The sequence below is a fragment of the Saccostrea cucullata genome, unplaced genomic scaffold, assembly GCF_032062105.1.
Source record: "Saccostrea cucullata isolate Sc308-1 unplaced genomic scaffold, CSIRO_AGI_Scuc_v1 ctg11914, whole genome shotgun sequence".
In the NCBI taxonomy this organism is placed as follows: domain Eukaryota; kingdom Metazoa; phylum Mollusca; class Bivalvia; order Ostreida; family Ostreidae; genus Saccostrea; species Saccostrea cuccullata.
The window spans coordinates 38,775-55,812 of record NW_026933614.1 but is presented as its reverse complement, the minus strand read 5'-3'; the positions used below and the strand labels follow the sequence as shown (position 1 = coordinate 55,812).

Below are 17,038 nucleotides of genomic sequence, written 5' to 3'. Positions count from 1 at the left end.
AGGTTGGAACTTCAACAACAGATTATTTGTGAGCTGAAGGTCTGTAATAGTTTTGACGAAAGGTCATTGTATCAAGTTCAAGGTCACAGGCAGAGTGTTAAATTCATATCAGGTCTATAATTTTCAAATAGAAACATTAGATGTCCACATTTGCTTAAGAACAGAAAATGTATATTTAGTGAAAATCAAGGTTATTTTGGCAAGTCTATGATCACATTTAGAAATTTGTATAGAGAAAATTAAAAAAAAAAAAAAACAACATTGCAGAGGTGGTAGTAGGAGTCTGTACTTCCTGTTATCTCTTTAAGATTCACACAGTCCATAGAAGATAAAACATATAATATATATATTATATGAATGCTTCCTGATATATAGAGGATATCTATATTGTGTTATTTGATATTGGCTTTATCCAACGAGTTAAAATGGTGTATATATTTGCGAGGCTTTCCAAACGAATATACACCATTTCAATGAGTTCTATTTATCTCATATGACTTTCATTTAAACAAAATTTTAAGACTTCAACCCTGGCATAGCATACTAACTAGACATTGATTCCTTAAATAACTACTGTGTTTTACAAGCTCATACACATTATTTACATGTCTACCGTTTGTAATGTTCTGAATTTGTTTTTACAGATATCACAGAATATGTTGAGCTAAGAGAACCAGACGAATCACCACCTGGCAGGTTTACATATTTTCTTCACTTGGAATAGTTCATCAGTTAAAAAGCCATAAAGTAAATGCATATAGTACATTTAATTGTTTTTGAGAATAATTAAAATTAATCAAGGTAAAGCAAGATTAAATTTGAAAACACATAATTATTATTTCAAAAAGTAGACACATTTTTGTCATGATGGAATAAAATAAGATAAATAAAGTACAAACATTCTCTATAGATGTAATGTATGATAATTTGTTTTCTTTACCAAGATTACAGACACAAGAAGAAAAGATAAGAGAAACAAGAAATCAGAGTGGTAAGCAATATTCTCTTATTTTATTAGTTTTTACCTCACATGAGGCGTCCGTTTTTCTAGCCGTCTGTATGTAAACTTCTCATGTTTTGACTTGTTCTCCAGAACCACAGGGCCAATTTCAACCAAACTTGGCAGAAAGTGTCTTTTGGTAAAAGGGATTCAAGTTTGTTCAAATGAAGGGCCACACCCTTATAATTATTCAAGGGGAGATAATTGTGAAATAGTGAAAATTTGGTGACATGCTTCTAAAGAACTCACATTGCCATGAAAGATAAAACTTATGGGGAAACATCCTCAGGTTGTGTAGAATCAAATCATGACCCCCTTGGGTGGGGGGGGGACAATTGACGATCAAAGGTTAACATAGATAAATATAGGAAAATTCTTAACAAATCTTCTTCTCAAAAATAGCATAGCCATGTTTAATATACAATTGATTACCACTTTTGAGGTCAACATGGTGAAATAAGGACCAGATACCTGGCCCACGAGGTCATCGAGTGGGCCAGGTCGAGGGTCAGGTCGAGAGTCCTTATTTCACCATGTTGAACTCAAAATGGGGTAATCAATTTTTTTATTATACCGATATATATTGTAAAGAATGAATCTCGAACCGTTATCAATTCTTTCTTTGATCGGGATCGGGATTCGGTATACTCCGTTGTTTACATTGCGACTGCAAGTCGTGTAAGTTTTTGCATCATGATTTACTGATTAAAACAATATTTAGTTGAAAGCGACATACATTGTTATAATTAACGATCACTTTTTCTCTACACAGTCAAAATGTAACACAGATTTTAACTCTTAAAAAGCCGCTTCTTCATTCCATTGAACTAAATTGTAACGATATTTTGAAATGAGTAAACCGTTAAAGTTAACGATAAAATTTTACCGTATTCTGTATGGTTATGTAAAACAGACCATGCACAATATTAAAAACATGTTGTTTTTCCTCGAGTAATTATTATTTTACGCATAAACTTCATTCAGAAAGGAATTTTAATTAAAAGGTCATTACTAAGCCGTCATTAATTATAATGACCGGGTCATTATATCCCACGTGCAAAGTTTCCTAGGTCATAATTGCTGTAAACAGTATCTTTTGGAGTCATTATTGAGTTTTAAAGTTTTCTTATCAGCCAATCAAATTCTAGTATTATCAATAGAGGTATAATAATCATATTTATATGGAAGCATCCTCAGGTAGTGTAGATTCAAATTTGTTCAGATAATGACCCCAAGGGGTTCTGAGGGGCCACATGGTCGATCAAATATTTACATAGAAATATACAATAAAATTTGTTTAAAATCTTCCCAAGAATAGTATAGCCATGATTGATCATTATTTATATGAGAGCATCCTCAGGTAGTGAAGATTGAAGTTTTTTTTTCAAAACATTACCCCTGGGGGTATGGCGGACCCACAATGGCAAATCAATGTTTTATATAGAAATATATAGGAAAATTCATTAAAAATCTTCTTCACAAGAATATCAAAGCCATTAATGATTATATTTATATTGATTCATCCTCAGATAGTGTCAATTCAAATTTCCTAGTCACAGTGCTAAGGTGAGCGATATGGCCCATGGGCCTCTTGTTGCTACTTGAAAACACACAGTAGTCTATTTTATAGAGTGTTATAGTATAACAGCTCTATCAAACACTTTATTGTAATAACCTATGATTTAGGATTTGTAAGAATGTAGTTTTTAACATGATTATTCTTTTGTAAATTACAAAGTTTGCACACTGGATTGTAAACACAATGTTATTGAATGTCAGGTTTTAAATGATTTCATGTTAACATCTATAAAAATCTGAACAAGAAATATTCGCGATGTTGATTCTCCCGCAAAACTAGCGAAAATTTCCCGCACACGAAAAAGTTTGTTTGCAATTACAGTATGTAGCACACTACTTTATATAGTGTCTGCATTATAACGTGTGAGTAGAGTACGTTTCTCTGGTTGTAAGAAATCATTGTAATAGTTATTGTTAACCTAATTAATTTAACGTTAAGATGATTCAGAGACCGTTAATTTCTGACAGTAGGCCAGTGGTGAACTGTACAGACAAGTTGTTAGAGTTCTTGTTGAACACATTGTAGCTGATTCTAAAAAAAAATCATTTTAATACAAATTTGAAATGCAGTTGTACAGCTTAACTCGGTTTTAATGAAGTCACTGGGACCTATGAAATTTCTTTGCTATATCTATAATTCATTATATCCGTATAAGAAATTCATGAAATCTTTATAGTTGATCTAAGATGACTTCACTATATGTATCTGTAAATTCGCAATATCCGTGTTCGTTCTAAACGAGTTTTGCTGTACGTAGGTATTTCGAAACACCGATATCTCAAACACCATGGATACTGTAGATTGACAAATAGTCACGACAGGTTTGAATTATACATGTTTGGTGTTTGCAATTTATTATTTTTTTCACGAAATTAAACTGATTGTGAATGCTATTATTGGATTTAGAAACATCTAAATTTTATATAAAATTCAAATTAATTTTTCTTGCAGCCTGAAATTAAAACCATCGCTAATGGTAGTTTTTTTGAGAAATTCTGAAATTTTAGCATTTTGGAATTAAAAAGACTTGTAGTATATCAAAGTGATATATTTAAATCCCAACTACTTATTTATTAATTATATACCCTTGATCTCTAGCATCCTTTGAAACCGTATAAGCAGAATTTTCATCAAATTTATATTTTGGCATTATTAAATCCTTTTATAATCATTCCATACAAATAATATTCATGGTGTAATCTGTTGAGATATGAGTGGCAGACAGAAAATTCAATAAAGTGTTACCTTCAATGCTATAAATTTCTAGAAAATCTTATCATTAGAATGAGACACAGTTATTTAGACTGATATTCCAAAAAAAAAAAATTATGGGTAAGAAATAAATTCGTTATCCAGGTTCAATCAAGGGTGTACAGTGATTTACCCAGGGTTGTAACATTCCATAAACCTTTCGGCCTCAGGGTGTATGGAATAAAACTTGGGTGAAAAATACCCCTATACACCCTTGGTTGGACCTTGATAACTAATAATGATCACAAAAATAACCTACAAACAACATAAATCTGAGAACAGGCTGTGACACTGAGACCCTCGGATTCAGGTACCTAGGTAGGAGTAAGCATCCCCTGTTGACCGGTAAAACTCACCGTCATTATCCCTACGTCATTATACAGTAGATGAGACATATCATTACACCTAATGATTAGGTTATATGATAACCATAAAATTTACAAAACTCTGACTAAAGCTGAACACGACTCGTAAATAGAGAAAAGCCATTATTGTAAGTTTCTTTGGCATCTTACTTTCCTGCATTATGAGTTTTTTTTTTTCACTATGGAAAACTGTATAGCATGCGCCCATCTACACCTATGGCTACTTGCTACTTAAAAGTAACTTAGTCAGCCACTTTATATAAAGATCCTCAGATATAGCAAAAGTCCAATCGAATATGGCGGACACATTCCTTAACCATTGTGTTCAGCTTTAAAGATGTTAGTTATTCCCCTGCAATAGAGTTGGAGGATATAATTATGCAATTGTTTGGTGGTTTTTAGCTCTATTGGTTAGAGACCAGAAGAGATTATGCGATAGTAATGCGTCCGGCGTCCATCTAGCTGTCTGTTTGTCTAGCTGTCTGCAAAAACTTTAACCTTGCCCATAACTTTTGATTTAGTGGAAATGACTTTCCTATTTCACATGTGTATTCCTTGTGACAAGACCTTTCTTTGGGTATCACCAATTTTGACCTTGGACTTTGACCAACTTTTTACACAAATATTGCAAACATTTACTTTGGCCATATCTTAAGAACAGTATATACCAGGACATTTTTACTTGACATGTATATTTTTTGTAAAAAGACCTTGGATACCAGCAACTTTCATCTTTTGACCTTGGAGATTTCCGTACATATGAAAAAAACTTTGACCTTGGTCATAACTTTAGAACAGTAAGGACTAGTTCTTTCATACTTCACAAATGTAATCCTTATTATTAAAAATAAATTTACTGCTGCACACTACCGATGCGTTTGTGATCTGTTTTATATCTCGATCAAAATGTAATCCTTGTGAGAAAACTTTTCATTGGATACCAAGAACCTTGACCATTTGCCCTGGAGTTTGACCTACTTGTAAAAAGCCAACCTTGACCATAACTTTTAACGGTACTTTTTCCTGTATAATATTACAACTTATATATTTTAATAGCATTTCACACAAAAATTAATTAAAAGTCTTATTTCATTTAAAAGATATTAAAACTTTAAATTTTTTGGCGGGTCTGATTGACACATTAGCACGGGCCAATTTCAACCAAACTTGCCACAAAGCATCCTTGGGTGAAGGGAATTCAAGTTTGTTCAAATGAAGGGCCACGCTCTCATTCTAGGGGAGATAACTGGGAATTAATGAAAATTTGGTGGGATGTTTTAAAAATCTTCTCAAGAACCACTGTACCAGGAAAGATGAAAGTTAAAGGGAAGCATCCTCAGGTAGTGTAGATTCAAATTTGTTCAAATCATGACCCCCAGAGGTAGGGAGGGACCAAATGGCCGATCAAAGTTTTACATAGAAATATATAGGAATATATAGGAAAATCCCATGACGAAATTGTTTACCTATAGTCTGTTTTTACCCTATGTGATGTTCAATACGTCACATTATACTTGGTTCAGAATCACATAGGGTAAAAACAGACTATAGGAACTCTTTTATTCGAGGAGGTAAACAATTTCGTCACGGGAGCCATATTTTGAACTGAGATTTCAGTGAATATTTTTATGTTGGGATTTACATGCCTAAACGGTAAGCAATGTAGAAATAATAGTGACAGAGAGTCAAATAAACAACTAACTGACTTAATTGAAGCGAACGGCAGTGTGGTCAAGGTGAATAATTCTTGCTATAGTCGACCGAATTTGGGACTTAATTTCCAGACATGAATTATTAATAGTCGTCCAGGGATTCTGCGACGGCGTCAGTCCAAATATCTAGCCTAGCAGAATCTCAACAGGGATTATATCGACTCCTCTACCAAAATTGTGAAATTCAAGGCCCCAGGGTCAGGGGTTCTAGTGCTAGGATGGGGCTACATGTATATAGATTATATAGTGAAAATGCAAATTATTTCTTTGAATTTCTTCTTTTCTGCTCCTGTGCATTAAATAAACTAATCTAGTGCATAGTTACGTTGAAAATGACAAACTCTTCCAAAATTGTGAATTTCATGGTCCCAGGGTCAGGGGTGCTGAGTCGGGGTTTTATATTAGTTGGTGGTAGCTTGTATTGCAATATTAATAGGAATATTTAAAGTATACATATATATATATATATATATATATATATATATATATATATATATATATATATATATATAAAAAGCACTTTGAAACCAAAACACTGTATATCCTAAATGTCGGATCTATCAAGTAGATACAAGGATATTTATATAAATGATAAAAATGACCAACGACACGAACAATAAAAATTTGTCAAATTTTATTTCTTTGTCCCTATTCAGGAAAGAAAAAAGTTAAAAAGTCATAAGAACAAAGGAAAAATAGAAACAAATAACAACTAGCACTACTACTAAGCTACTAAACAAGATATTTACATACTTAATAAATTACATTTGAATTTTTTTAATGATACAAATATATTTCCAAGAAATTAATTTTTTTTAAATCATTCCGGTTCATAATTTTATAGATCGGGCCTCGTTAATGCTTTACAAATTGAACGAATTAATTATGTAATTAATTACGACAATCAGTAAATAAAATTTTTCAAAATTTTGAAAATGGCCCCATTTACTCAATAAAGTAATCCTGAAAAATGGGATGGGGTATTTAAACATAAAGTGAATTATGATCCATTATAAATTTTGAAATAATCCGGGTAAAAAATAATTAACAAAGGCGAAAGCAATACATAGCCATGTGGGTTGTACGAGAGTTGGTGAATTTCAAATTGACTCTAGAGTTTCACATTAAATTGAGAGAATAATCTTGTTTAATGATACGTCAGGAACATTAAGGCCCATTTACGTTCATTCTGGTGAAAATTTAGTTTTTATACCATTAGGGCGGATGACTAATATGTGCATGAAATTTTCTTTGTTTTTCTTGAGCATCTGAAATATTGGGTTGATATACAAAAGATACCACACTGTCAACCTTTATTTGTGACCCTCAAGGTTGAAATGTTCCCCAACGGGTTCATTATTTTTTGCTATCATAATTTATATACGGTGGTTAATGAAACTCCTGCGGAATAAGCAATTTCAAATATACTGTTTGGAAAACTTTGCAACTGATGAGATAAATGCAGTTGTGAAATAATAATTTCAGGACAAATTCGGTAGTATTTTGTATCTGCGGCCTGTAACGGGGCTGTTAAAACTGTCTGTGTCAGTACTGTGCTTAAAAGAAGACATCTTCAAGCATTTTAAAGCCCCCGTTGGTAATATTGTCCAGTCTGGTTCTACTACCATGTCCTTCAGGTTAAAAGCAATAATTTATATATTAAAGGTCTGCCATTCGTTGTTTGAATGGAGTAATTTAGGTTCTTTTCATTTGATACCGCTAAGGTTCTTAAACAAGGATGTATTTGGTTACCAGACAACGCCTACAGCTTAAGGAACTTTCTCCTTGTAGCTAATAGAGTTTTGCTGTCATTCCTGCCATCTCATCATAGCTGTTTGTACGGTGCGGGCATTGTAGCCTCTCTTGCATGTACACTTAAGAGACCACTTTGCTCCTCGATATAAGGCAGGGGACGAACCCTGCCTAATTCTGCACACTAAAGAGTTCTTATGCACTCCCTTAAAAGTGTGTGGGGGATGAAGCTAGATATCATAAGATATAGGTGGGAGTCTGTGGGTTTGGTGTGGAGATTTTATTCGATATTCACCATCAATCATAGATTAGTATCTAGGAATACGTTTTTGAATTAGATATATATTTTAAATTTTTGATCGACAAAAAATGTGTTGGAAACGTTAATGAAAGCCTACAAGGCTCTCGCGACATTCCACCCACTTCATCTCTATATCGTCAATCTAAACGCAACCAGCTATGGGGCCTAAAAGGTTTGAAGTAACAAGTTGCGTTGAAAACAAAAATTAAGACATTGGCATAAGACGGTGCCATTTTCGTACCCATAAGTGCCATTAACCTGCAGGTAATGTTCTCCATTAAACATGAAGTTGTTGAAATTGAGAATATAAACAAAGAGCTTAAAGGGACATCTGTAGAAGGAATTTGTATGGATGTAACATCCCAGCTCTATCCAAATTTTAATATTGGTGTAAAGGATTTGATGTTAGTCACAATGGTATACTTGGTCTTATGTAGTCCGTTGTCCTTGTAGGATGGCAAATTCTCTACGTGTGGACGGAGATGTAAATCAAAAATTAGAAATTTTCTATCCAATTGCGCTGACATGGGGCGACCTGGCATGCCTTCTTTGTGTATTTTAGGAAGCAGATAGAATTGTCCTGGTCTAATTTTTATATAAATTTAAACATATCAAGAATTTGGTAATGGCAATGGAGAATTCTTTTTTTCTTATAGAAACGTTCGTCTGAGAGTTGTCTTTGTATCCTCCGCCATGTAAGTCTCTTTATCCATTACTACAACTGTAGATTTTTGCTTTCTATTACAATGTCATATTTTTTAATGATTGTAAGGCATTCTCTTCCTTATCAAAATGTACGGGAGTCTTATATACATTGAAAGGAAATTCTCTATGTCTGACTCAACGGCGTCAATATAATATATAGCAAGTTCCCAGTCAACTAGGGTTTATAGAGTAGATCTTGTAAATCTGGCTTGGAAGAGTCGTATTTATATCTTTTATATAAACTAGTATGCTTATTTTTTCTTTTTTTTCGTTACCTCATTGGCGTGGGGCAATACTTTGTATTTTATAAAGTGATTCATATGGAAGAGGAGCATAAATTGAGCAAAAATCAGACGTCATTTGTATGAGTCCGTTCCTAGCTTGTCTTAATGCGTTAAAGCGTATTAACTCTGACCTTACCAGTTGTTCCATAGGCTTGGATTCACTATCCTGAGAAATATATTTTTTTGAATATGTTGATTTTGTTAGGAAAATTATAGGTGTCTATAATATTATGGGCTTCATGTAATGACCTGGGACATTATATCTTATGAGGGATGATTTAATTCCGTTAATCTCACTCTCCAATTGTCCTAACTTGTGGATATCCCAAGAAAAAAGTGACATCAATATTTAGAACATCTTTTTTAATAACATTCAATTCCTGAAAGCGTTTGGAGATTGGCCCTATGTTAGGTGTAACATTTATCTGAAAGCCTTTCGGTAGCATGTTACATTCTAATTGTAGGTCTGTAAAATTGTGAAATTTTTCAGTTTTTATCGATTTTATGGTAGTTCTTTCTTTAGAAGTTTAAATGTTGGGTTATCTTTAATAGCCATATTTGAAAGGAAATTACAATTGCCAAAATGATAAGACTACTTTTAAGTTTTTAGTCGTATGAAGTCACAAGATAGCAACGAACGATTGTTCTGTATTTTAAAGGAATTTGTAGATAACTCGTGCACGAATTCAAAAATTTTCAAAACAAACGGTACGTGAGTAAAATCGAAAGGGAAAAGTGGGGTAGAACTTATTTGCAAAGGTTGGAATCAAAATAAATAGTAAAAAACGTCAAATAATGAAAGACATTACCAAAAATTTTTGATAAGAACAAGAATATAAATAAAGAAATATGGATATACTTCTTGGATCTGTGAAGATACATTGGCGAAAAAGGATATAAAAAGCACTAAAAAACCAACAACACTGTATATCCTAAATGTCGGATCTATCAAGTAATATACAAGATCACGGATGGAAATTTATATAAAGCACTAAAAATGACCAACGACACGAACAATAAAAATTGTCAAATTTTCGGGCGCCCTGTCCCTTCCTCAGGACAAAGAAAAAAGTTAAAAAGTCATAAGAACAAAGGAAAAATAGAAACAAAAACAACTAGCACTACTACTAAGCTACTAAACACTAGATATTTACATACTTAATAAATTACATGTTGAATTCGAAATTTTTAAGAACAACAATAAAGAAAGAAATCCGGACCGCTATGAAATGCGTCCGGTCTATCAGGTATACTCGGGTGAAGTGCGATTTACATAATTGAACGAATTAATTATGCTAATAAATTACGACAATCAGTAAATCGTACATTGTTTCATTCTCTCAAAATGGCGTAACTTTACTTAATAAAGAATAATCAAAGAAAAATAAGATGGCAGGGATATTTAAACATATGAATTATGATCCATTATAAATTTTGAAATAATACCGGGAAAAAATAATTAACAAAGGCGAAAGCAATACATAGCCATGTGGGTTGTACGAGAGTTGGTGACGCAAATTGACTGTAAGTTTATAAATTGAGAGAATAATTCTTGTTTAGTATCGTCAGGAATTGGGTCTAGTTTACGTTCATTCTGGTGAAGTCATTTAGTTTGTTAATACCATTAGGGCGGAATGACTTCAATCTGTGCATCCAGAAATTTTCTTTGCTTTTTCTCTGAATCTGTCCATCTTGGGTTATGGTCAATCACCACTACTGTACATATCCTCCCATTTGTGACCCTCAAGGTTGAAATGTTCCCCAACGGGTTCATTGAGTAAGGGTGGTCCTAATGGTCGAACGGTGGTTATTGACTCTCCTGCGGAAATCTCCTGTTTCACCAATATACTGTTTGGAGCAAACTTTGCAACTGATGAGATAAATGCAGTTGTCAATATGACAGGACAAATTCCCTAGTATTTTGTATCTGCGGCTCTGTAACGGGGCTGTTAAAACTGTCTGTGTCAGTACTGTGCTTACAAAGAAGACATCTTCTGTCAAAGTTTTAAAGCCCCCGTTTAATGGGTTGTCCAGTCTGGTTCTTACTAAATGTCCTTCAGGTTCCTTGGGCGTCTGTATGCAGCCAAAAATTTTCCTTCTGCCATTCGTTTGTTTGAATGGAGAATTGGTAGGTTCTTTTGAAGGATACCGCTAAGGTTCTTAAGGACGGGATGGTATGTGGTTACCAAGGGACCCTACCGCTATTGTCTTTCTCCTTGTAGCGTAATAGGTTTTGCCTGTCATGTCCTGCCATCTCATCAATAGCTGTTTGTACGGTGCGGGCATTGTAGCCTCTTTTGCATAAGTGGGACTTAAGAAGACCACTTTGCTCCTGATATAAGGCAGGGGACGAACAATGCAGTCGAATTCTGGTGGCTAGAAGGCACTCCCTTAAAAGTGTGTGGGGGATGACAGCTTCAAGGGCATAAGATATAGGTGGGAGTCTGTGGGTTTGGTGTGGAAAAAAATTCGATTTCACCATCAATCAGGGTAGATGTAGTATCTAGGAATACGTTTTTCGAATTAGATACGTCTACTGTAAATTTGATCGACTGATGAAAGGTGTTGGCAAACGTAATGAATGCCTCGAGGCTCTCGCGACATTCCACCCACTTCATCTCTATATCGTCAATGAAACGCAACCAGCTATGGGGCCTAAAAGGTGCTTGAAGTAACAAGTATGCGTTCCAGTTGCCCATGAAGACATTGGCATAAGACGGTGCCATTTTCGTACCCATAGCAGTGCCATTAACCTGCAGGTAATGTTCTCCATTAAACATGAAGTTGTTGAACTTGAGAACATGTTCAAGGAGCTTAGCAAGGGACTCTGTAGAAGGAATTTGTATGGATGTACTATCCCAGACTTCTCTACAGGCTTCGATACCCTCATCGTGCGGAATATTGGTGTACAAGGATGTGACGTCCATAGTCACGAGGAGGGTATGATCTGGGAGGCCAGTAGAGGGCGTCTTGTTAATGTAGTCCGTGGTGTCCTTGAGATAGGATGGCAAATTCTCTACGTGTGGACGGAGATGTAAATCAATAAATTCAGAAATTTTCTCCGTGGGGTGTCCAATTGCGCTGACTATAAAAACCTGGCATGCCTTCTTTGTGTATTTTAGGAAGCAGATAGAATTGTCCTGGTCTACAATCAATAGGATTTAAGGTCTCATAGACGTTGATACCAATCTCATTTTTCTCAAACATATCGTCAAGAGATTTGGTAATGGCGGTGGAGAATTCTTTAGTGGGGTCAGAGTCCAGTTTCTTATAGAAACGTTCGTCTGAGAGTTGTCTTTGGGCCTCCGCCATGTAAGTCTCTTTATCCATTACTACAACTGTAGAACCTTTGTCTGCTTTCTTGATTACAATGTCATCCCGATTTTTTAATGATTGTAAGGCAGATCTCTCTTCCTTACTCAAATTGTCGGGAGTCTTGTCTGGCATTGAAAGGAGCTTCTCTATGTCTGACTCAACGGCGTCAATATACGACTCAAGCGCGCCGCACTTGCCCGGTGCAGGTTCCCAGTCACTCTTGGGTTTATAGAGTTTGTGTTCCTCTAGATCTTGTAAATCTGGCTTGGAAGAGTCGTATGAATTTACTTCGGAGTCTTTTCTAGAGAAGTGCTCCTTCAAACGAAGTCTCCGGAAGAATGCTCGGGTGTCCTCTCTGACTTGTTTTTCGTCGACCTCATGTGGCGTGGGGCAGAAATTTAGTCCCTTGGAAAGAAGTGAGGTCTCCGATTCGGAGAGAGGAGCACTAGATGTATTGAGCACTGGGCAGACGTCAGGAGTTTGTATGAGTCCGTTCCTCGCGATTGTCTTAATGCGTTTGAAGCGTCTCGAGCGGGGTTTGCGTGTCTTGTTAACTCTGACCTCTGACCAGTTGTTCCTAGACTGTGGAACACTGTCGCGGAGAAATTTCTTTTTTTGAGTCTTGTTGACTTTATTTGTTAGGGCCATATTATAGGTGTCTATAATATTATGGGCTTCATCAAGATCGGCCTGGGACATGATATCGTTGAGGGATGATTCTAAACTTGATCTCACTCTCCAATTGTCCTAACTTGTGGATATCCCAAGAAAGACAGAGTGACATCAATTGTTTAGAACATCTCCTTGTAATAACATCCCAGCGTTCCTGAAAGCGTTTGGAGATTGGCCCTATGTTAGGTGTAACATTTATCTGAAAGCCTTTCGGTATAATGTTACATTCTAAGTAGGTCTGTAAATTGGAGATCCGGTGTTCAGTTTTTATCGATTTTTGGTGTTCTTTCTTTAGAAGTTTAAATGTTGGGTTAAATAGCCATATTTGAAAGGAAATTACAATTGCCAAAATGATAAGACTACTTTTAAGTTTTTAGTCGTATGAAGTCGAAAGATTCAACGAACGATTGTTCTGTATTTTAAAGGAATTTGTAGATAACTCGTGCACGAATTCAAAAATTTTCAAAACAAACGGTACGTGAGTAAAATCGAAAGGGAAAAGTGGGAAGAACTTATTTGCAAAGGTTGGAATCAAAATAAATAGTAAAAAACGTCAAATAATGAAAGACATTACCAAAAATAAATGATAAGAACAGAGAATATAAATAAAGAAATGATGGATATACGGGTGGATCTGTGAAGATACAGTTGGCGAAAAAGGATATAAAAAGCACTAAAAAACCAACAACACTGTATATCCTAAATGTCGGATCTATCAAGTAGATACAAGATCACGGATGGAAATTTATATAAAGCACTAAAAATGACCAACTACACGAACAATAAAAATTGTCAAATTTTTCTTTGAATTCCCTTCCTCAGGACAAAGAAAAAAGTTAAAAAGTCATAAGAACAAAGGAAAAATAGAAACAAAAACAACTAGCTTATGACTTTTTAACTTTTTTCTTTGTCCTGAGGAAGGGACAGGGCTCTTCCAAAATTTGACAATTTTTATTGTTCGTGTCGTTGGTCATTTTTAGTGCTTTATATATATATATATATATATATATATATATATATATATATATATATATATATATATATATATATATATATATATATATATATATATATATATATATATATATATATATATATATATATAATAAATTTCAGTTAAAAATAAAAATAAATTCAGTTTTCGTACTTTGAACCATTTAAATGATGAGAGTGGACTTTGAACCATTAAATGATGAGGGTGGAAACACGTACCAAATGTTTTTTATTTGTCAATATTTATTTCTTTGTTTATTGGAAAGTTTTGGTATGTAATTGTGTATAAAAACACGAAAAATGGTCTATATATTGACAGCCCCCCCCCCCTTTGACTACAATAAAGGCAAGGTAACAAAATTTCATTCTAATTTTTCTTAGCATAATACATACAAATATATTTCCTAGAATTTAATTTTTTTTATCATGCCGTGTTCATAATTTTCTAACCAGATCGGGCCTCGTTAATGTTTTGAAATATGCACTAAGGTATTAATCAACAACATGATGAAATAAAATTTCCAAAATTTTGAAATATGTGGCCCCAGGATCAGTGGTTCCTGTGGGGTGGGGTGCACAACTGATAAAGGGGAAATTATGCATATTCTCTTTTTACTCTGATTTACCTCTGGGTATTAAGTATAAGAAAAGTAAGCATGCTAAATGTATAGTTATGATAAGCAATGGTGTCTCTTTCAAGATTGTGAATTTCATGGTCTCTCAGGGAATCAAATTCAATATGTTGGAAAGTTATTAAATGATACTCAGATGAACAATAAGGCCTGTGGGCCTCTTGTTACGAAAATATAATATTTATAAAGTTACATCAATAATATTAAATGAAATCTATCTGACCGGTTTTTCATAAGAAATATTTTGACATACAAAAGATAGACATAAAACCATTTATTTTAACAAAAACGTCATTGTCAACAACGGCAATCCTCGGCTGATTCGCTACGCTCCGAGTGTGCGAGGTACGAGCCATCCCAATGCATTGTCAACGAACTTTTTTGGACAAGCCCTCATAATATTCCTGCTATCATAATTTATATACGAGGGGTTATCAAAAATACGTGAATAAGCAATAAAAAAGCCTTTACATGTGCTCAAAAGCTGAACTAAGTCTAGTTTATAAAGATCGGGATCGTAATGTGAAATAATAATTTCAGAACGACAACTCGGTCAAGTAGAACCGACGGCGACGCGGCGACTGACTTTGAAGATTTAGAATTGAGTATTAACAAGCATCAAAGTCACTGTTGAAAGTATGTATAAGACTACAAATCATTGTTGAAAGCAATAATTTAGGGGTACGGGTAATGAGTTGTTAGTAAACAAAGGAAATTATTTTTTTTCATTTGTTTACGAAAACATAAACAAGGAACAAGGAAGTGATTTTGTAAACTGGACAACGCCACAGTTAAGGAACCCTATCTACACTGTACACTAAAGAGTTCTGATTCTATTGAACAACGCCACAGTTTAAGGAACCCTCTCTACACTGTACACTAAAGAGTTCTAATTCTATTGAACAACGCCACAGTTAAGGAACCCTCTCTACACCGCACACTAAAGAGTTCTGATACATTGGTATGGCCTAAAAAAAAAAAAGTTTGTTTCCTGTAACCCGACCGACCCATTCAAATTACCCCCGGGTGGATTTTTTTTTCTGACAAATGGCAAAACTTCGTTTGATCAATCAGCTGATTCCATTTATTAAAAAAAGAAAAAAATGTTTTAGAAGCCAGTAATTAGCTTGTAGCTTAAATTGAGACATTTTAGATATCTCAACCTAGATTATATTTACCCTAGTTATTAAGAGTAATCATTATTTTCTGACGTTCGTTTTCTGCCGCTTGGCAGCCATTTTGGATGCCATGTTGGGTGTCCACTGTAAATATGACACCTAGTATATTCAGTCTGGGGATGTTTGACCATTCATAAGCAAAAGAAAAAAAAATTCCGACCTACCGACCCTTAATTTTTTGGGAATGTTACAGGAAACAAACATATTTTTTTTTTAAGCCTATTGTAAACTGGACAACGCCACAGTTAAGGAACCCTCTCTACACCACACACTAAAGAGTTCTGATACAGTGGTATAGTAAACTGGACAACGCCACAGTTAAAGGAACCTTCTCTACACTGCACACTAAACAGAACTAAAGACTTTAGTAGCAATGCCCAAGCAAGGGGGAGATAACTTTCCAGATTCACTCAGCCTCGTTTTGATTCCGTATCGGAAAAGAGCTTGAAAAGTACGGCTTGATAAACTACTTTCCCTCTTGTTTTCAAATGTTTTGATGACCTTTCTGTAAAGTTAGTATTGGCAACCCTGAATGTTTGAAGTATGGCATAATTAGTCGTTTTAAAAATAGATTGAAAAATTAAAAATTCTCTAATTTTCATATACGGACGAGTAATTTGTCAAAACATGCACAAGTAGCTCCCTCTGTTATACCACTACAAATACATATCACATGCAGGCAAGTATTCAACCGTTCTTGTTATACCACTACAAATACATATCACATGCAGGCAAGTATTCAACCGTTCTTGTTATACCACTACAAATACATATCACATACAGGCAAGTATTCAACCGTTCTTGTTACATGTGTTATACCACTACAAATACATATCACATGCAGGCAAGTATTCAACCGTTCTTGTTATACCACTACAAATACATATCACATACAGGCAAGTATTCAACCGTTCTTGTTATACCACTACAAATACATATCACATGCAGGCAAGTATTCAACCGTTCTTGTTACATGTGTTATACCACTACAAATACATATCACATGCAGGCAAGTATTCAACCGTTCTTGTTATACCACTACAAATACATATCACATACAGGCAAGTATTCAACTGTTCTTGTTATACCACTACAAATACATATCACATGCAGGCAAGTATTCAACCGTTCTTGTTATACCACTACAAATACATATCAAATGCAGGCAAGTATTCAACTGTTCTTGTTATACCACTACAAATACATATCACATGCAGGCAAGTATTCAACCGTTCTTGTTATACCACTACAAATACATATCACATGCAGGCAAGTATTCAACCGTTCTTGTTATACCAC

General features: G+C 34.6%; 1 protein-coding gene across 8 annotated transcripts in view; it reads left to right on the top strand.

Moving 5' to 3' along the window:
- The first annotated feature begins 561 nt into the window (after positions 1-561).
- Positions 562-17,038, top strand: part of LOC134238751 (uncharacterized) — a 53,467-nt gene continuing 36,990 nt past the window's right edge. For 4 of the 8 annotated variants that reach the window (XM_062720879.1, XM_062720877.1, XM_062720874.1 and 1 more), the window contains exons 1-3: positions 562-696; positions 945-991; positions 15,102-15,197. The gene's annotated coding sequence lies outside the window, so the exon portion shown is untranslated. Of the gene's footprint in view, positions 748-944; positions 992-15,101; positions 15,198-17,038 lie in introns of all 8 variants that reach the window. The other 4 variants (XM_062720878.1, XM_062720875.1, XM_062720873.1 and 1 more) reach the window with 3 other exon arrangements.